General features: G+C 34.2%; 1 protein-coding gene across 4 annotated transcripts in view; it reads right to left on the bottom strand.

Moving 5' to 3' along the window:
• The window catches only part of EcR (Ecdysone receptor), a 111,968-nt gene that overhangs the window by 86,908 nt on the left and 1,880 nt on the right, over positions 1-23,180 (bottom strand). For all 4 annotated transcript variants that reach the window (XM_090105349.1, XM_090105350.1, XM_090105348.1 and 1 more), the window contains exon 2: positions 7,085-7,129. The gene's annotated coding sequence lies outside the window, so the exon portion shown is untranslated. The remainder of the gene's footprint in view (positions 1-7,084; positions 7,130-23,180) is intronic.

Below are 23,180 nucleotides of genomic sequence, written 5' to 3'. Positions count from 1 at the left end.
TTAATAATCGATGACCAAGGCTTATGGGGAAAAGTAGATTCCAAAGTTCGTGTATAATGTATCATTATCATTAGTAACTGTATCAGAATGAATTGTAAATAGTCTGGCAAGTATTTACTTGATACATTTTTGATGAAAAGAAGAAAACCTCGTACTCACTGCACGATCGCTCTTTGTTAGCCAGACTAAGAGTCAATACTACTAAGCATCCTAAGCTTTTATTAGTTGAGGCAGGGCCAAGGACAGACAGGGTTAATCTGCAAAATAGATTCCGAAATTCCATCTGAAATTAGTACAGTAAACAATATGATAGTGTAACAATAGCAACGCCTCATAACTATGCAAATAGTCCGTGCCAGAACGTAAAAAAGAGAAAGCCTTGTATTCCCTTGTAAGCCAGACTGTCAGTCAATACTACTAAGTATTCCGGAGCATCCTAAGCTTTTATTAGTTGAGGCAGACGGCCCGATGCCCTGATAGCAGAGGTGACCTACCCGTGACCTTTGACCCGGGAGCCTGTAACCTACATCCTCTGGCCAATCGATACGCACTTCGCGCTACAGTTGATGTAAGGCTTTATATGCAGATAAATATGATTTATTTGATTATTGAACTATACTGAAAGGTAAGATACGTGCATTATTAGTGGGTATCAAAATAAAAGTATTTAGAACAGTTCCATTTATGGAACAATATCAAATTCATAGTCAAACATGAGATAGGCCAGTTTAGAATATAGATGTTGTTTCAACCAAAACAGTGTCCTTACAAGAACTGGAATTAGTCAGAATCTAGTTAAGTCATTAAATTAATTACCAACTAACAATTCCAAACGAGTCATTTGAAACAGCAACAGAATTGAAGATATTTCAAAACGATTGCCAACCCACACACTGATATTTGAGACTTCTCGAATAAAACTACAAATTAAGTAATATTTGTACAAGTACTAACACGAAATATGGGTCAGCAAGTCAACAGCTTAGTGAATGTAATGTTACACTTATCGAATTGCGACACAATACGGCTGATATGAAATATTTTATCCTGATGTATTTACATATTAATGTCGCGTATTTTATGTAAAGAACATTATAAAAATGCCAACTTCATTTGTAATTTTATTATAAAATGTTTCGAAAGAAGAGGTAAATTATTAAGATGTAGGTAGGAGACTAATGACCATTATTCATTATTCATATATAAATTATATTATTTTATAATCTTAGTATTTATATTAGTAAGAGTTAACTACCCAGTCCCAATGTCTGAGGTAAATAAACCATTAATATCCTAAATCATTGTTTCCATTTCTCTAAATTCCATTGTATTTCCAAGGTCAAACCTTAATTGTGGCATATTTAACTCCTTTTCTCAGAAATAGTATCCACATTACCAAATGACTAAATAGTTCACATTTATCAACGAATTACTTTCAACACACAAAAATGGCATCTTACCAAACATATCTTGATATTTTTCAGTAAGTATTCTGTCAATAGCGAAGAGTGTAGTGTAGTGGACTCAATAGTTTCAATATCGAATCCCAAAGCTTTTAGATCGATACTATAGTTTGTATGTATAACTCGAGTCCCGGGATATGTCATTTGGGCGAGGCGCCGCGACCCGGTCGCGCCCTCTCCCGCCCCTGCACTTGAACTGGTTAGCTTACTTTCAGTTTCTGTCATCTAGCCTGCTGCCTGACCTACCCGACAGAAGCAGGAGATTTGTATTGTATTATGTATGATATTGTATAGTACATATTGATAGTTTTGCGCCCGATCTTTGTGTATTCATGCCGATTTTCGTGTGAATGAAAGAGTTTTAGCTTTTGACAACCTTTTTTAGCAACACTTTGTTAATTTTTTAAACGTTATAAATGATAAGTATCGTTAACAAATAGCTCGTATGTAATTAGTAATTTCATTAAAAGCATGAATTTTTTCCTTTTCTTATTTAACTGGGAAGTTTACTATTAAAATTGTTACGGACGTACATTTCACATCTTTTAATACGTGCAAACATTGAAATACATTCATTCACCAGACATACTATAAATAAATATTTTTAGTACACGTTATTATAATTCGTGACATGTAATCATATAAAATAGCCCAATCCCATTACCCACAAACTCAATACGAGAAAAACACGTACTATCTTATCCGAGGCAAATGACCCCACGTCGGTATTCTTTCATAACACAATAAGACGCTCATGTGACCATTACGACCTGTCACGCAGCGTGAAAAAGATTAAAAATAACAGTTACTGACAAGTTAAGAAAAAACGACTTTCTGTAATCTGTCTAGTAAGTGTTCGTCGAATGTTTTCAAGACGTTAACAGCGATATTTATGAATTAACTACACATTTAGTAATAACACATTTTTTATTATAATAAAGTGAATTCTGATTGTCTGTATAACTTTGATATACACAATATACATGGGTTACTCACAAAATGAATCTTACGTGCTGATACACATAAATTTTGCAAAGAATTCAAGGAATAATATAATACCTTTGTACTACGTGTCTTACAACTCATAAGTCATAATACAAAGTTGTAGCATTCAGATATTTTCAAGTCGCCTTAATTAAAACTTTGCATGTAACCTTAATGAAATATATCGCGGAGTCACGCCATTTCATGCCTTATTTGTCAACTGCTGATAACATTTTGTATGCCATTTACCTGAGATTAAAAATATATTCGTATAAACATTAATTTGGACGTTGGTTTGGAAAAGTTTGTTTTGTTTTTATTATAGCAAATAGTCCATTAAAATTTCAATTACTCTTCTTATTAAAGGCGAATTTGTGATAAAATCAAATTAAACCTTTACGTAGTTCATTTGTATCGGCTACAATCGCCCAGTGGTCGAAATCTGACCTTTTCGATCTAACGACTCACCTGCGTTCCAGTGTTCGTATAATAATGGAGATAAGTACGTAAGTACATTATTATTGATTATGTTATATGAAAACAACAACATCCATACTAATATTATAAATGCGAAAGTAACTCTGTCTGTCTGTCTGTTACTCAATCACGCCTAAACTACTGAAACAATTTGCATGAAATTTGGTATGGAGATATTTTGATACCCGAGAAAGGACATAGGCTACCTTTTATTGCGAAATATGTACCACGGGTGAAGCCGGGGCGGGCCTCTAGTAATACTATATGTAATACCGCGATACGTGGAGTATGAACTAAAATACGCACAGTTTTTTTATGATATAAATTTATAATAACCATTCTTACAAACATATACAAACCTATTAGGTACTCGCATGCACTCTTCAACTTTAAATGCTGAATATTCTGATTCAACCCCATCAAAATTCTTTTGTTAACAATGCTGACGTGTTTGGTGTTTCATGTAACGTTTGGCCTCAATCTCGAGCTTAGGCTTCGAGTGTACATCACGATTTGTAGTGGAACAAAAAAGTTAAGTCTTTCATGTTTATATGTAGATTGTTTCGTTGTCACATTTCAGTTATAGCCCGTTTATAGACTTTTATTTGAAGATAAACTATTATTACAAATAATAAAATTTTGCAAAATATTATTCGCCAAAATTTTTTCTAGAGAGATTAACATAGTATGGTAATTCAACTGCCTTGATTTTTTCTTAAATTCACATAAACAAAAAGTGCGACACGTAGAAGACGTGAGCTCCAAGCCTAAAGTTTTTATCGTCCACCATCACGAAAACATTGACGTAGTTACGCGCATCGATTGCATCAATTTCAATGTGTTCAATAATTGTTGATATCGATCTTTATTCAATGCGCCGTTAGAGGCCAGCGCACGCCGCCCAATAGGATTATGTACTTGGATATTTAATACAACACACAATATCATTTGTTTCGTTATTCCCATAAGCAACCGTATTAGATGTTCACTGAAAACGCAGTGACTTTGAACACCTGGACAATCATTTTCAAAGTCAAATATCGATGATCATAATATGAATTATTGAATTTTAAACTTACTGACGTGAGGGCTTCAGACAGTCTAAGTACTTAATTGGACTGCACAAGAGAGCTATTAAAGCCATTTGAAAATAATTGGAATCAAAACATAGACTTAACGAGATCGTTTAATGCTTATTATTCTGAAGATAATGAATGGAATGTGGTTTGTTTATATATTCCTTCGTTTAAAAACCTTAACTTAAAATATTTTTGAGAGTGCCAGATAGTACCAATCATAGTTCAGGCACAGATTAGAGAATAGTTACTTCGTAAGTTCAGGCAGATTGAGTATCAGAAAAGCGCTGACATATAATTCGCAGGGCGAGAAACGTTTGTAATTATATTCCTCTGGTAGACCGCGACACAGCCGTGCCTAACAAGAGAAAGTAATTTCAATGCTATCTATCTTTGACCGCAAGCAGATAGCAATTTAATGACAGCTGGTTTACAACATCGACTTTCATTTAATGATACAGCTTCGCGTTTGAGATGTTAAATATGTTGTAAATGGTCACTGCATTGCAAACCAGTTGTTAATTTCTCTAGCGGCGAACGTCGACGTTTCTAGCCACAGAGTAGACGGTGTGCGACACTACTTCCTGTCGTTATATGGGTATAGATTTACAAGAACCCTGTTTTTGTAATGCATATAATGACTCATATGCAATATTTGTTTTGTATAAACGTATCTTAGTGTATGGAAGAGTTGTAAGAAAAAATTATTATACGGTCATAACTTCTTCAGGTCAAAAATGACGTATAGTTGATTTAATATTAACGTTTCACTATTTATTTAATGCATATTTGAAATCTAGGCAACATCTGTTGCCTTACCAACATCTGTTAGTAATACATCAATATGCTTTGCATAATATTGAATGCAATATAAGTACTATATTATATTACAATATAATATATTGGTATTTAACTATTTAGTCTACAACCGAGTAATCTGTTAGCATACCAAGCGCCGCGAGTCAGCTGCGGCTCGTGCGCATTTTCTCTCGCAACTATGCCTTTTAAAGAATGCACTTAATATATAGGTTTGTACATAGTTCTATATTTAGTATACGTATGGCATGTAACGGTTTGAAGTAAACACCGATCGTTCCAAATATTTTGATGATCTTGTCCTTGTGTAACTCTACCTTATGTAAAATTCGTTTTTAGATCTATCAACTTTTGTTTTCACACAAAATGTTCAGATATTTGGGAACACAACTGTCTTTTTTGCTAAACTCTATATTCAAACGTAACATTTTCCTAAGAAAGCAATAAATTCCGACGTAGAGATTTGACTCTACAACTTTTCTGTTATGTAATACTCAAAATTTTATATTTTTAACAAGTATAAGTTATGCTATTACTAAAACACGCAAATTATATATTAACCTTGATTACAATACTCGTATCAATTAATCAATAGATTTGAATTTTGATACATATTCCAATTTAGAATTTAGAATCGAAAACAAGATCGTATCAAAATTACCGCTTAATTTCAATAAAAGCACTCAAATCCATTAGATAGGTCAGTTCACAAATCAATCAAATACGTATACGATGCATTACCGATCATCGCGTCCCAAAATAGACGGAATTCGTCTGATCAAAACAGAGCAGCGCGCGGAAGTATGTAGGACGTTCGCGCCGGCGCGGGCGGCGATACCTTATCTTATTGGGTTAATAACCTATAGCCAGTATTGGAAGTATCGCGCAATCACGACACCCTTATCAGGCCGCTTGTTCATCTTCATAGCTTAATATTAAGAGACATGTTTGTGCCATCTTATGCTCTCCAGGATAGTGTCATTAAGTTGATGAATAGCTACTTATTTATGTATTTTTTTTTCAAATGATTCAGTGATACTATTTCTCTATCTTAAGCGTAATTGGATAAAATGCTTTTGGTTTTTGCATCAGCTGTTATTTATGGGTTTATAAAAGTTAAAAAAGTACATAAGGCGAAGGAATTTAATGTGGCTGTTGTATTTCATAATCACGAACTATTTTTCGCCATATCACTATTGTCCAAGAGATAAAGACTCGTTTCGCTGTAGATAATAAAATAAAATGGCTAGAGAAAGCTGTTTTATAAAAAGATGAAAGTTATACTTCATCGAATGCAGCCAAAAGCGATTCACGACTTTCCATCTTTTCATTCACTATCATGTGATTATCATTCCTTATTTAGGTTAATATGTTTTGTTAATTTAAGAGCACCTATTCATTTGTTTTATGGTTCTTTACTAGTTTTAATAGTCGTACTAATTTTATGTATCACATGTTACACTGTACATTTCATGTTTGAAAGACCTAGTAACTAGGTCCTAGTCCTTCGGAAAGCCTATTCCAGGATCCAAATAGGTAATATGTTACAAGCATTGTTTTTATTACAAGGAATTTTCCTTGTAATGCACAAGCGCCCGTCTTATTAGAATTCCGGATAGGTCAAATTCAAATCTTCTAACAACTAGATAAGTAATCAATTGCCGATTATTGAGCAGAATTATTAAAAAGTAAACTAACGTCATCTAATAGTAAACGGTACATTCCAAAAAGCATCATCAATACTAACATTTTGCCATCTATGAATGGGGTTGGTAATCTGAATGGAACTGTAGGGATGAAGCAATATCTATAACACCGTTCCCCTCTACGAAACTGGATAACATAATATTATACCTAGCCATATAACGATTTTATGCGAGGGTGCGAGTGTCCCAATTTGTGGTGTAACATCAATCTATAAGTCACTGTATTAAATCATAATATTACGAATATCAATAAGGTCCTGGCAATGGGGATATCTACAGATGTACTTTCATATATATAAAAAAGTACTCTGTGAGATGTACTATATAGATTTTTTATGAATTTGAAGTGACACATTGTAACAATGAGAGATAGTCGGAAACATTTTTGACAAGAGTAGCTTTAAGGCATGTTTGATGAGAACGTATTGAGAAATACAGATTTCAGAACATAAATAAACAGATATCTATGTCGGCTGGTCATTAATGACAAAGGTAGATCACCATTATGTATATTCTATGGGTTATAATATTAATATATTCAAATAATTTGTCTTTCACTTACCACTGGAGGCGTTTTCCGAGGCGAACAGCGGGGCGGCGTTATAATCTGGAAGCAATTACACAACCAATTACATTTGAAATCGTAACAAATTACTTTAATTACTCACTTCGATCCCGGTACAGGCTCGAGATTCGTAATTACAAATTAACTTGTGAAATTGTACGGGAATACCAGGATATCTCTTCAGGTAAAAAATTGTATCCATTAATCACTTGAGCGTATTTATTATGTTTTACACAAAAAGGAATGAAACTGAACTTTTCGTGTGTAGCGTGTGTTAAATGGACATTTTTTTACAACTTTTAAATGACTGAATAGAATGATATGTTTGGAAATAGGTTAAATGTCATTAACTCTTTTCTATATTCTTCTCTCTTTTTTAACAATTATTATTTGCTTTCAAGTTAAATTTATTATAAGATATAAAACATTGTATGTAACCACACAAAAGGTCTAAAATCTTTTATTTAAGAGAGATTGTATGAAGATGATACATCGAAAGTTTTTGTATAATACAAGAAACACTTCAAAGTTCGATCTCAAGTTATAGACTCAAATGTATTTTGTGAAGATTTTTGTTCGTAATTTACATAGATTTAGATGTAGACGAACATTTTAAACATACCAGTATTTAGGTTAAAGTGGATTGTTTTCTTACATTTGTATAATGAATAAATCTCGTTTAAAATTTGTAAAAATTTTTCAATTACAAAACGGACTAAGATAACTGAGACTAAGATTTTTTTTAGATTCAAATTTAAATTACGTAACTAATGCCTTCTCAGACTCCATTAATTACTTTAATAGGATTAAATACATATCATACAATCATAACCGGTTTCAATAGATCATCTGCAAGCGACTTTTTATCGCGCTATATCTAATAAATTTTTAATTAACACCTAGATATTCGTATCAGAAAAGGCATGATTGAATTCCTATTTAATTTTATATCAGCTTCAATTGTAAGAACTCATATCGAATCAGTGAATGAAGTTTACAAATACCTCTGCTCAGAGTGGAACTGATTGTCTCCATTTGATGCCAATAATGGCCTATGAAACTAAGGCCACGGGGTAAATGACACTTGTGCAATGTATTGTCTACTTTACGACAATATAACTACTTTAAATTGACCTAACACCCTTTTTCTCACGAGTTTTAAACGTAGCTCGACATATTTTGTGTGTGATTTGGTTTTGACATTATTTATGTAGCGTTGTGCTCTACGATAAATGGAGAATAATATATTTTAATGCGTTTTAAATTTTAATTTAGATTTGTGACTTATTCTTTATCAGAAAGGAAAATGATCTTCTACATCACTACATAGTATAAAACAAAGTCGCTTTCTCAGTCCCTATGTCCCTTTGTATGCTTAAATCTTTAAAACTATGCAACGGATTTTGATGCGGTTTTTTTAATAGATAGAGTGATTCAAGAGGAAGGTTTTAGTATATAATTTATTAGGTTTTAGATAAAGCGGGCGAAGCGGCGGGCGGAAAGCTAGTATTAAATATTAAAAAGTTTTCTTAATGTTACAGAAGGAACGAATGGTAAATTCTCCTTTGTTTATCAAATTAGAACTCTCTAAATAAATAATTACTCACCTAATAGTAAACGCTCATAGTCATGAATGTATTTTTAGTTACAACCTTTGCAGGGATATATTTGATTGGCACATCGCCTGGTCGCAGATTGTCGACACTGATTTGAGGCGAACTATATTCGACTGCTAATTTTTGATACACAACACTTGCACGGTAGCACATTGAGTTGACACTTGACACACTGATCGAAAATCAGTGTTGTATAGTTTACTGCCATTTTGCTTACATCTATGGCATGCAAATGTGTGTATAGTCCGTCACTAGCCGCGCCCGTGTGTGCGTGAGCAGCGTCAGACATGTTTAATTTAAGTTTACACACACAGGCGCCCGCGAGTATGCGCGGGTTGGTGGCCTCGTTATGTTAAGTTTTGTTGCTTTTAAAATTCATAGAGAAATCTTTTAGTATTAAACAGCAAAAACATTATTTGTATTGAATACAACAACATATTCGTGCTATTGAATGTATTTTTACGATATTTAATAACGACTGAAAATAAAAATAATTCGCATTTATATACTGAATTAAAATTATGCTTTAGTTAAATAAATAGTTCAATACAGTCAAAAATAAATCGGTTCATTAGAATCCTATTCGTTAACCTAATAATGAAATACGAAAACATAACAAACTAATTAGTTATTATACAAACACGGTTAAAATTATAAACTCTACAATGTTATTCCAAGAGAACGCTATTAAATTATTCCTGAATCCTGACCTATAGCAATGTGAAACGTTCACCCACTCGTTTCCCCCACTGACCGTAGTGCCGACATTTTTCCGTGCACACTAAATATATACTTGTTTATACTTTATGCATGCATGAACACGCATGCTAACTATGTATGTAGCTATAGGATGCACCTTTGCGATCCAGGTTTCCCTCTAACCACCCGCAAACCAACAGGGCTAGGTACCTACCTACAAAATTTTAAAGTGTCTGCTATCTACTAGTATAGAGAGAATATAAATAATGTTCTTTCAATGCGATCGATATAATTTCAAAATAAATTTACAATAAATATTCATTACTATATTGCCGCAAATCGCAATTGAATATTACAAAGTATATTAGTTACTTGACATAAATATGCTCAATTTACCACAACAAACATAAATTATAGTACCTAGACGTTAAATAATTGAAAACAATTACTATCTGAATGAATGGGACTAGAAAATGAATATAGTTTTTGTTGCGCAGAGCTGCAGTGCGGTCGCAACATTGTTCTCATGTCGAGCAGACAGACAGCCCTATAACTGCGGGCCCGGGGTGTGAGGGGGAGACTGAATCCTGACCACGCACAACCAGGCTATGCTTTCCCGTCGCTAACGGCCTATATTTAGCCTTGCATTTCACCGTACCGCATATTGAATGCCACGTTGAAACCGCACTGAAATAAAACACGGCAAAGGGCGTTTAAAAGACTATCGATCGTGCAGACGTCCGCTATACTTTGGAATATATCCAATTTTTTTCACGTTATTGTCTTCCTCACCTAGAAGGATATTTGTAAGGAAATTAAATATTACTTGGCTGGCATCCCGAAATTTTCAGGTTTACGATCAAAACATACATTTCAAATGTCATACACAGTTATTAAAAATCGTGACACTCCTTCGGTGCATTTTTGTTGATGGCTTGACAGAAATAGCAGCTCGTTTATAAATAAACAATACAGAAGACAACTAAACCATAACAAGCGAGGGGAGGTATCATTGTAATGAGCAAGTAAATTATACGTTTTATAAAAGCTTTCACGACGTAATCACGATATGATGAAGGCGTCTCTAACAGCCTATTTATACAGCAAAATCGCAAAATGATTACAAGCTTCCTTAACTAGAAAATAACACTGTCAAGAAGGCATACAATAATAAAGATGTAATACGCAATTTTCTTTCATTAGTCCAAGCATTTCATGAGAAATTTGACTATTAAAAATCTGCATAAAGATGCAAAGTGCAAACACATAATATTTACGAGATCAGATAACAATATACTTTGTACACACATGATGTACTGTAACGTCGTGGTTGTGATTGTACCGAGATAAGCTGGCCGCAGTACATAACAGTGCTATCGTGTGTGGGCAAAACCACAAACCACTAGCCCCCTCGCCTTTCCTATAAGCCTTCTAGATTACTTACTGACGCACCACTTTCACCGCTGCGACACGGAAGATGCTCCGCTCCGTATAACTATCGCAGTCTAGTCTTAACAAGCTAGTTAAGAGTTAAATAGGTTAAGAATTGAACCACACAACACAGTACAACCGCATCAAGATATGAATAACTGCCTACGTATAAAATTTAATCGAAATGGGTTAATGTATTTACTTCGTCGTTTAAATAGTCACGAAGCGGCGATCATTCTTATGCGTTTAGCTATATATTATGTGCCTTAAACTGAACCAACATAAAAACGAACAAATACATTAGTTATACAACCCAGTTTTAATGCATATGAACTACATAGCTTGCGTACATTGTATACTGTTAGCTAACAATGTAAATTTGATATTAAAATGTCCCACATTTGTAACAAAGCGTTTAACGTCTTAAAAAAAAGTGGATAAGGTGTTATGACAAAAATGCATTGCATACATTCTACAAGATATCAGCGTATGATTGGAATTTTAGACTTGAGTGAAAGCATTCTATTTTCCACGAGCAAGTTTCTCTTGAATAAAGCTCTCGAAGGAGAAATCGAACGCGGCGCGTTGATGCGAAAAATAGGAAATCGTTCCAGCTAGAAAAACGTGTAAAATCCTTCCACATCTGCCTTATAGCAACGTAAATCGATAATAGGAAGCCCTCCGTCTAGTTCAGCAGTGCGTGCGGGCGACCTAATACACCCACTACGATGGTCTTTGCAATGCGGGCTAAATATACTAGCCTAGCGCGTTCCTGCGCTGCACCAACCGAACGGAACTTATGTGCCGACCACAACGTTCACAATCGCTTGTCCGGAGAAAATAACCAGTTTGTGTTATCGTGCAAGCGATTCGCGCCCCATTTGCCTTGAAATTGGTTTGAAATTTGTTTGACTCGGAGAGCGGAAGGAGGCCGTTTTTCAACAGAGCAGTCGCGTTAATAGGTGCATTCTCGCTGCAATTTCGCTCTCGGTCGGGCTGTGTGTTTGTGGCGCGCTGAAGATCAGGGCTAACGATCGGCGTGAAGCAGCCGTCCCTTTCGCACGCGCCTATCGCCTTCGCTCCATAGGCACGTCTAGCAAAAGAAATGCTACAACTTTATCTGACAGCAACGCGACGCGACGCCGAGAGGCTTTTGTGCGTTTTCTATGTTTATGATTATAGGAGAGCACGAACAAGGGGCCCTTTGAAAGCGTTGCTTGCTACATAATTTCGCGACTGTTTTGTTTTTGTTTCAGGAGCTTTTTATTGAGCCTTAGTACACAGAGTAAATGATGAAGTCGATACTAGTAGGACCATAAATGTTGCAGATACAAATGAAGAGATTACTTTGACAGTTTTAATGTGATTAAAACCGTTATACAGTACAGAAAAATGTTTGCATAATTTTAATAAACCGGTAAGTTTTCTTTGTAGTTACAGATTATAAAAATAAAGCTTACTTCATGATAAACTATAAGAATATGGATGAAAACTAGAAAAACCAGCACGTGTGCTTTGTAAATGTATCACATCCGTTCATCTAATGTTAGACAATTTTAGTGACGTCATATTTCATGTTTTCTATACACGCTTATACCCATCTTATACCTATCTCAAACGAAGATCGAATTCAAATTTAAATAAAAAATGTTTGACTATAAAACTTATGACAATTTTGTAACAGTGCTTATTTAAAATTTAAATAAACACATTCAAAATGTTCTTATATTAATATCCTCTAAATATATTAAAATAGATAAAACTAAACAATTTTACCTAATAAGGCAATACTAGAATAAACTGGATACTCTACGAATTGGTAAACAAATATCACCCAACCAAGCTTTTCTGCTTGTGTTTCGGATATTATGTAAATAAGTAATGAATATCGTATTCACACAGGTGCAGTACAAATAGATAATTTCACATTGGTACTACTGGATATTCTACACGCAAGTATATTTACAAAATGAGAATTAGACCTTAAATTACTAGGTTAATGTAGAGTCAGGGGTGGCATTTCCCACATTTGTTACTTGCGTGTATGAGGAATGAAGTTGAAATTAAGTGTACACTTTCATTGTTAAAATGAATCTGCTGATAGATGATGATGATTACATAAAGTATATTTTACAAATCTTATGGTAGTAACGTCTGAAGTGGTCTTCGGGTCATCCGTGCAACAAAAATTAAAAATGCATCTATTTTAAAAACAGAGCCAGGTTAAAAAGAACTGACGAGTACACGGGATGGGAGAGCAAGGCAAAAGAATTGAGTATAAAATTAGATAACCATCGCTCAATTAATGATTAAATTGGGCGATGCACTTACAGCAAACAGTCGAAAGGGCCATTTATAGAGGGGGAATTTGGCGGGACAGCGTAACGGGTGCTACGAGCACTATATTTACATTCGGGCACGTGTTCAGAGCTGAATGGGCGCAAAGCTTGCCCTTGACCCCCGGAACGCACGCGGCACGCACCGCCCAAACGCCGCTGGCCGCACCTCTGCCGCACCGATCGACCCGCGCCGCACGCCCGACCCCACACACCCCTGATCGATACCTCGCTTCCGCTACTCACAGATACAGATTTCCATTGCAACTTGCGCCTATTTTCCCCGTCTGAAACCTGTCTGCCAAGAAGCAAGTGTCCGGACGAGTTTTGGCGCTGCTGATATTTTTGGAAATTAAGTACCATTCGTGGCTTATTTTATATTTAATTTTAAAACTGGTGTGTTATGGCTTATGACACTTGATGAGTCACTGTCTGAAACATTTTGGTATAACAGCAGAATCGTATAATGACACTAGACGAGGCATTTAAGTGAGTTTCTCACGATTAAAATAGTAATAAAAAAGTAAATGATTTCCGCTTTTTAAATCACTGTACATTAAAATCTTACACTCACGCAAACATAGCGTCTCCGTTGTCTGATGTCTCGTATATGAATGTAGGTGATTGTGTGCAGCATAGATATTCTTCAAATGTGTGTGTAGCGACTAGTGACCGATTGGGTTATGTAACGTTGGCAAGCGAGCTATGTATATGTGCGATTTTCATTTCTCGTTTCACTTATAGCACTGCTCTGAATCTTAAATAAAACCAGTAATGTATATTATTCAAAAGCGCCAATTTTATCGCAATGTAGAGACAGTTGCCATTCGATCAATAGAATCTAGTATTTATACAAGGCGTGCTGTATAAATGTTGTTTCTAAGGCAGCAATTACACGTGTCTATTTGACTTCCGTTTTACACTTATTTTCTATTCTAGAGAGTTTATATGGATGAATAAAAAATCTTACTTTATGTTTAAAGTGTCAAATAAAAGGGATAAGATTAAAAATAATCTGAGCTTTGTCGATTTGTCGGAAAACTTTTAAAGGTTTCTACCTGGTACGTCAATAAAATTAAATTTATACTCGTAAGCGGTTGAGGACACCTTAAAGTTTGATTAAATTAAACAAAAATGCTTGATAAATGACAGTTTAGGAGATGTTCTTAGTGGTATCGATTTACTTTTAACGATATTATAAAGACAAATATTGTTACCTAAAGACCACGTTATAAGAATTATAAAATGGCTTGTAATTTTATATATGCAGGCCTTTTAAACAGAAACCATTTATGATTTGCTTAGCCAAAGCGCAGCAGGGCTCTATTATCATATGTATAAAATAGAATCAGGACAGTAAATAATATAGCCTTACTAAACTAAAAAGACTTTTGACTCAAGAAAATATAATAGTTATATAATATATAAACACTAAATTTAGACTTACTCTCACTGGACGTTAAAATCAAACATTGCTACACATAATCTATAGAATTCGAAATAATACAATATTCTTGCAATTCATCTTTTTAAGAGCGATTAATTGATTGTAAACTAAGCAGCCGATCTTTTGTATTTCCATTTTTATCAAAAACGACTGGTAGTTATTCGCCGAATAAAGTAATATTTATGGCACATTACTATTCAGCATCATTTATATAAAAACGAGTTTGGTCGCCATATCGCACATAAAAAATCTAAACAGTTTAGTCGGTTACCGGATTGTTATTTAAAACGATTCTTTTGTTACTACCTAAATTTTTATTTGTATTAAAAATAAATATCGTTGTAATTTATTGTAGGTATGGTTGGTTCGGTGTTTAGTTGGTAGAGAATATAAATTCCTGAATACAATTAATGTATACAAAAACTTTCAAAAGTTTATATTAAGCTTCTTAAATTCTAAATTAAAACAGTTTTGGTTTGACTGTATAGTGTATGACTAAAGTAATCCCTGTGTGTCAAAAATATTTTAATTTTATCTATTGAAACGGTAAACATAAGAATAAGTAATGGTAGAGTTAAATGGAGTAAAAGTTTTTTTTCAAACTCAAACATTAATTTTTTTCTAGTCTTTCCGTTTACCACCGATTCGGAAAGCAGTTTCTACGGAAAAGAACCGACAAGAAACTCTGTTGCTCATTTAATAGATACAATAGATCACGTTCAGATCATGGGGCTCTACCTTGGCCGGTTTCTGCCGCTACAATGAATATGTAGGTCGTTACCATTGCTTGCTGTCAATTACTTCTTGCTCAATACTTTGGTAGAGTCGGTTAAACGCTTCGAATCTTTTGTCATCCGTTAAATTATAGAAGTACTTTAGAGTTTAGACGAATAATAATTTCATACTTTGTTGTTGACGCGTTTCTCTTGAACTGCGAGATTCGTGTTTAAAGGTAATTAAAATATCAAAACATGTTAAAATTATAATAAATATTTGAAATTTATTATTTCAAATATAAATTTAAATAAATTTGTGCATATCACTACATAGTATAAAACAAAGTCGCTTTCCCTGTCCCTATGTCCCTATGTCCCTTTGTACGCTTAAATCTTTGAAACTACGCAACGGATTTTGATGCGGTTTTTTTTAATAGATAGAGTGATTCAAGAGGAAGGTTTATATGTATAATAACATCCATTAAATAGTGGAGGAGTACTGTTATTTTTGAGGTTTCTAATGTGATGTCGTAAAAAATTACATTTTTTCCGCTTACATTGCAAACGCAGGCTGAACCCTACGAGTTTCATCAAAATAATGTACTAATTATTTATTATACACATTGAAAAGGTCTACAGAAAAGTCCGCGATGGTATATGTCTATCTCTTATGGATAACCCACAATAACTTTTTTTAGTCATTTACTTTTTACGACAAATAATGGCTAATTTTCGATGCGATTTTAATCAATACAGCATTAATCCTTAACCAATTAAATACCTTCAATACATTGCTCATTTAATATAGATCTATATGGCCCTTTACACCGTATGATTTAAGTGAATATTTTCGAAGATATTACAGATTTATAAATTGCGGGACGTAGCGTTTGCGGCGGTACCGGCCGGCCGCCCGGCTATATATTTTATACCCGTGCGAAGCCGGAGCGGGTCGCTATGTTTTTATACACAACGTTCACACTTCACAGTTTTTCTGTAGTGTATTTAGTATCAGCATTGCACCCGTGCGAAGCCGGGGCGGGTCGCTAGTTTATGTATAAAACATGATTTTAGAATAAGCTGAGAAGATAAAAGTGTATGAGAATTTAGTGATAAAAATTTTCATGATCAGATTAATAAGACAAAGGAACAGAATTATTAAAAAAATGTACTTAATCGCAAAATACTAATTAAACATCAATAATGACAAAATAAATGTAGATAACCTTCTATCTTCCTCATTAAGATCAATTAATTTGTGTCACATTATTATTAACAAAAAATAGCCTAATGAATGTTCGTTTCAATGACAAAAGAAGTTTATTTCGTGCAGGCCTTTGTCTCAAAGATGCAGAATTGCACGCAGCAACCGCTTCGTCTCAAAAATTACTTATCGAGTGTGAAGGAGACTTAACTTGTGTTAAGTTCAAAGACCCCGATGATAAGCGCCCAGTATGAGGAAAACTCAGACATTCATTACCTACGTTCTGACATTTCCATAACCTTTAACTTGAAATTGCATTATGAGTAAGAATTAATTAATATCCATTTGTGTTCAAAGATAATGAAACGCTGATTATTAAGGTTTGCTTTTATTGCACGCCTCATAAGCGAAGCGTTGAGGTGGGTACTACTGTCACTTCGCGCAAAACATCTGATTTTTCAAACTTAAAATGTCTTTATGTATCATACATTGCACTTGTAAGATAATACATACATACACATATTAAGAAAAAACACTATTTTTAACGTTCATGATATTTTTGATGTCATTTTTGTTATTTAAACTAGTTAAAAAACAGTTTAAAAAAGTTCTGTCTTGGACGTCCGTGTGTCTGTATGTGCGGATCCTTTTTCTTGTTAACACGATAGCGACCGAAATACTTTACTAATCGAGTCTTTTTTTTTCTCTTACGCTTGAGTATGCTCAGGAATAGAACCCTTTCATTTTTCAGGGTCTGATTCGATGTGGTTTAATTGTTATTAAATAAACAAAAATAATAATTAATAAATATTTATTAAAAAAAAATTATGAGGCGTGCACTTTTGGATTTTCCAAATTATTTTTAATTTGTATGTATGATTAAAATTTATTTCTTTCCAATAATTTAAAATTTAATGGTTAGGTAAGTATTTATTTCAAAATCGAGTTGGATTTTTTTTCTTCTAAAAGTAGGTACGGTGTTGTTATACTTATACTTAACAAAAAGATTTATATAAAATCTTTTTAATTGAAACACTTAATACAATATTGTGATTTACTATTCCATAAATGTTTTAAATTAAACCGATATACCAGTTACATAATCCAATTCGAATAGTACTGAGTTTCAATGCAAAATACCGGTTCCCGTTTTCTAACGCTTAAATCCTGTTCATTTTTTATTTCGGTCAACGGCCGTGCGGCCTTATTGTACGAGTTCCATTGACATCGATCCATAGGGTTATTCAAAATATATTAGTATAAAAACATTTAGTCACGCTTCGATCTACTATTCACAATGAGCTACGCACGTGGCATCAAATGAATTGCCTAACGCTATTCAGTGTTAGGGCTTTCTGGAAAATCTATGCTAAACTCGTTTAGCTTGTGTCGCTTTGGTAAATGTATTATATTTCCACACAAAAGAGCCATTATATTATTAAATAGAACGTGTAGGTTATTTTTACGATACGCGATTATGAAACCCACGCTCTGTCATCGTGTTTAACATTTTTTTTTTATATTCGAGACTTGGTACAAACATATCGCGGTACCGATCAGGAGGAAATATTAATGGGTATTTTAAACTCTCAAATGATATCGTTAAAACGTGGTCAGATCGTAGGTAACAAACACGTGGCATGTATAATAATTTTAATTTTAAATACTGTTTAAAATTGCATTCTACATTGTAATCATTTATTTTAACGTAAATCATTCTAATCTGTAGTATTATATGTCACAAATTTCTTAAATATTTTTAAATTGGAAATTGATGTGACCTAAGTCGTACAACAATACGTATTTCTAAGAACCAGTCATCGAGTAAATTAAATTCCAGTGTCGTTCCAATATCTATTGTTTGAACACTCGGTGGCAAAACAATGAACAAAACTTCATCACAGAAAATTAGGAGTAAGTTTATATAGAATATTTATAGCCAGAGCACGAGGTAATGTTTGGTCTAGGCATTCGATCGAATCGAACGTATGTTGACCGGGCGATTCACCTTGAGACCGCACCTCGACTTATAACCCCACCGAAGCGAATAGTCGCTGTCCGAGTCCAGCAATAAACAGAGTAACAAGCTACGAAACTTGACCGTGTAGTACAGTTTCGTACAATGCTCGAGGACCGGTCCAGTGCTGTGGGTGAGCAAGTTGAGGAATGCACGGGGACGGTCTGACTCGGCGTGATTTGAAAGTGTATGCGAGAGCGTCGGATATCGATTTTTCTATGTGTATTCAATCAGTTTAAAAATCTTTACCTGTTTTAGTGATTCACTGAAGTTAAATTAGTCATTCAGTTTTATAGCAGACGTTATAATATTCTCCGATACGAATTTACCTGTTAATGCCTGGAGGCGAAATTTTTCGCACGATGCGTACGTTTGCTTCAAATTACCGGTAATAATACGGTACGGGTTAAATAATATAAATAGGCTATTCCAGTTCACTTCGGCAGTTCGGCTGTTGAGCAATAAAATTATCATAATTTTCAAATAAAACAGTTAGACGGAGGAACAATCAGCTCAAGTATACATCTATATATTTTATAGTTAGTTAAAATATTTCAAAAAATTTATTTCCATGGATAAAAAATACTACCAATTAAGCTCGTTTTCAATTAGGCAAGATTTTTTCAGCCATGATCATTCAGTGTCGTTAGTTCATTACGTTTGCTTTGATTGACTCACCTTGAAATTGTTTGGGTTCTTTATTAGCAGTACTATTATTTCATTGTCTATCAACCTACAATTCTTGTGATACTTCTCACTTCCAAATTTGTAGTAAGTATAAAAAAACTTTATATAGAGCCATTCTTAGCTAGTATCGTCTCCAACTCCATGATCCAGAGTCCAGACTACTACTACTACTACTACTACTATAATGTGATTAGGTACACTTCACCAGACTAATGAATATAAAATTGAAGTTATGTTGGAAGAGAATTATACTATTCAATATTTCGAAGTAGAATGTATAATATCGGTTATTTCCTTGAACATAAAAGCTGGAACAGAGACCAACATTGTGCGTGACTGTATCGACGAATGCTTTAATAAACTCAGTTATTCTCAAGTTATTACTGTTAAAATAATTTATAACGTTTCAATAAATCTTATCACGATAGAATAGGCCCACGCAGATAAAGCTAGCTATACATTATCTCATCACAAACCGCCCACTCGGTATAACTATTTGTTTTCGTCCCCGCGACTCGGAAACCCTGATGTTTAACGGGCCGCCCCAATTCGGGCACCGAAATAACCCGTACCGCGTCCCACTTACGGTGTCCCCTGTTAGCTCTCGCGGCCGTCGACATAAGGCCTCTGGATGCGAGCGTGGATTTTTTGCGGCCGTCTCCGGATCTTAACCCTATGTTACTGACCCCGAAAACCTTTTCTGCGAATTGAATGAACACGCTTAACAAATATTCCGCATTGGATGCAAGCGAATTAGCTTTTTAGTCGCGTGCCGAACGAATTTCAGCTCACATAGAAAAATTTCCAATGACGTAACCCATTAACTTTTTTTTGGGTCATTGAATGACATTGACTACGCATTCGTGAAGTAATAATATGGGTAATTGTTTTGCAGAATACAGAGAGGAAATTGCAACGATAGCGATTCGGGTTCAACATACTTAGATATTATGTTTTATTGGATGGTAAGTCATGATATTGCATTTTGATCTTTATGTGTTTGGAATGTTATACGTGTTCGAAACATGTGGAATGAAAATTGAGTACAAAAAGTGATAAAAATAATGAGTAATGCGAGCTGCCTACGTTATATAATTATAATTCGGACGTGTCCTGATTCCCGGCGCGAGTGGAACGCCTAGGCCCGTTATCTCACATTATAACGCATGGGTATATAGTAGCCAAATATCAGAGAGTGCGGGGTGAACGACCGCGCCCGCTCTGAAGCACCTGCAATCGCGCCGTCTTTGTTGACACAAGCAACTGACATGACGACCGAAGTGATAATGAATGTCTTGACGGTGCAATACACTTGAGATTTGTATTGAAGTATTTTATTAATTAATCTAAATTATGACCTGTTGTATAATTGCTTGCAATGCACGTGATAGCACCTCATAACGGGTAACGTGAACGCTGTTTTGTAAATAGAAGTTGTTATTCAAGGATGGCAATACTTTTAATTTGTACTACGCTTGCCAATTTGTGGTTTTCCGTATACGTTTTAATTATTTCTCTGTCAACAGAGTACTTACTGTTACATAGAATAAGTAAAAGTATGTATTTGTAGCTCTTGAAAATTTTAATTTTTAAAGGCATGTTGATCATTTTGTTGTGGTAAGCCGTCAGACGGGCGTGTACTGTAACAATAAACTAATTGATAGATTGATTGATTTCTGGTATACATTTCAGTCTTATTATTTAAATGAAAATATGGACATTTTTGTCATGAATTCATATACCTGAAATAAATTGCCAAGTAAAAGATGCATTTTAATCCTCAATGGCTAATTTGGATGCAGCAGGTAAGTATTTTTTATAATTATTCAAAAACATCAGATCTTTCAATGAGAAGGACTAACTTAATACGCCCGTCTTTTGCTATCAGGTTACAAGTGGACAGATAAAAGTATAACAGATTTATTACGAGCCAATGTTTCTCGCGAATCGAGGGCACAGCCTTGTCCTGATTCTTGAAATTGGCACATTTTTTTTCTATTCTTTGCATCACGGCCGGAGTAACTATTGTAAACTTTAACAGGGCCGAATATGTTAATTTTTGGTACACATGTTACATGAGATTTTTTTTTTAAATTCAAACAACTAGATCATGCGACAATATTAATACTTTTTAGTTATTATCAATTTATCAACGTCAATTTAATATAATTCATGGTTGGTTAGTATACTTCATTAAATATTTCGTATTTATGATTGACAATAGGTTCATGTCTCAATTGAAAGACTGAGTTACATTTTCTACGACGACCTGAGGTTCGTAGGTCCACTGAGGTTCTAATAAAGATTTTTATGTTTAAACTGTAACATTAGAATCGTATACAAATACACTGTATTTCTTTTTTTAATTAAAGCCGCAAACCACAAAGCCGTTTACGAATTCTGCTCAGTATCATGTCACTTCAAAACGAAGTAAAACACTTTTATTTATATGGCAATGTCACTACATTTTAGTACCCATGCATCGTTGCACGACGACAATAGCACACAGATTATTATGTATTGATATTGTTAACAGCACCGGCGATGCAACGTCGTGACTATAATGATGCCAACCATTTTATTTGCAGGAAATTCCCTTTTCATATTGAATTAAAATTTAAATGCAAGCTAAGTAAAATGACAATAGCTACGCGAGATGTTGGGCCAACTATTCTCTATGGGAAATTGAATTGGCGTGCTCTTAGATACTCGTAATTAAATATTTAGGGGGTTCAGAGTACATCTGTTCAGACACAGAGAACATTGGCATTCCAAATTTTAAAATTTTTAAAAGTGCCTTAATACCTACCTATAAGCAACGTTTTTCATAACTCTTTTCATGATTGTCCATTCGAACTCAATGTTATATTCTGTGTTTTTGTTAATCGATAAACAAGTTTCAGAAATGAACTTTACTTTCATATTTCTAGTTGGTCTATCACGCGACGTGTGTAGGTATCCAATGTAAGTACCGGGCAGGCCAGCCTCGTATGAGATTAGTTCCAGCAATTAAAATACTGAGCTCTCGCGGTATACGGGAAATATGATTTCACTTTTCAACTCATCAGCTTGAAGGATGTTTTCAGTTTTTGTTGACTTACAGTTTCGGTGTCTGTTAGTGCACTCGTTACTTTATAAACGCTTAAGGTCTTATTTATTAGTAAGTAGAGTTGTCTAATTTCGTGAATCAAGGGTGTTTTGTACACAATGCCTAATTAATTATTGAAGTGTAGCTGAACAAGTTTTCCACTTTTTGATTGGTGTCATGGATTTATTGAAAAATCTTAGGTAATTTTCTTTATGTTCCTCTTAAAAAAACATTACATTGAGTTTAGAAACATGATTCCTTTAAATAAGTCCTGGGTAGGTTGATATCACCGGGGTATTATTTTTTATTTAAGTTACCTACTGAATCACGCAAATTTCAATAAAAAAAATCTAAATGTAGTTGACGTAGTATTTTTACAGATTAATGTATTAAAGCAGGTACTTTAATCAAAAGCGAAATCATAAACCTAGTTATTACAATTCAAGTCTGATTTTGATTAATCGGATCTGATTAGACTTTAGTCATATACCTATATATTATTGTTTATGAAATAAACATTGAGATAAAATTTGATATTATTTTTCTAGAATAATAAATGTAGTAAATATCAGTCTGCTTTTGCATAAAAGGCTTGTAAACTCAATAGGTACATGATATCTGTTATCCAATGAAGGTATTAACTTTAATGCTAGTTTATAGAAGTCGGTTCGGTGTAATTCGATTTAGAATACCTACAGCTAACGCTAAGCTGTTCGATGCAGGTAAATGTTGTTGACCTAACCTTAGGGTGCCTTAGTACCTCAAAAACAATTGTAGCGCAAAAACATTTTTTAATGCATTCTGGCTGGCATTTGATATCTAAAACAGAGATTTAGGAATAGATCACACCAC

This window comes from Colias eurytheme, chromosome 9 (assembly GCF_061535395.1).
Source record: "Colias eurytheme isolate Ceu_HAF_F1 chromosome 9, ilColEury1 Martin Lab GWU primary, whole genome shotgun sequence".
Classification (NCBI taxonomy): Eukaryota; Metazoa; Arthropoda; class Insecta; order Lepidoptera; family Pieridae; genus Colias; species Colias eurytheme.
The sequence above is the reverse complement of the archived record's forward strand: the minus strand, read 5'-3'. Positions and strand labels throughout refer to the sequence as shown.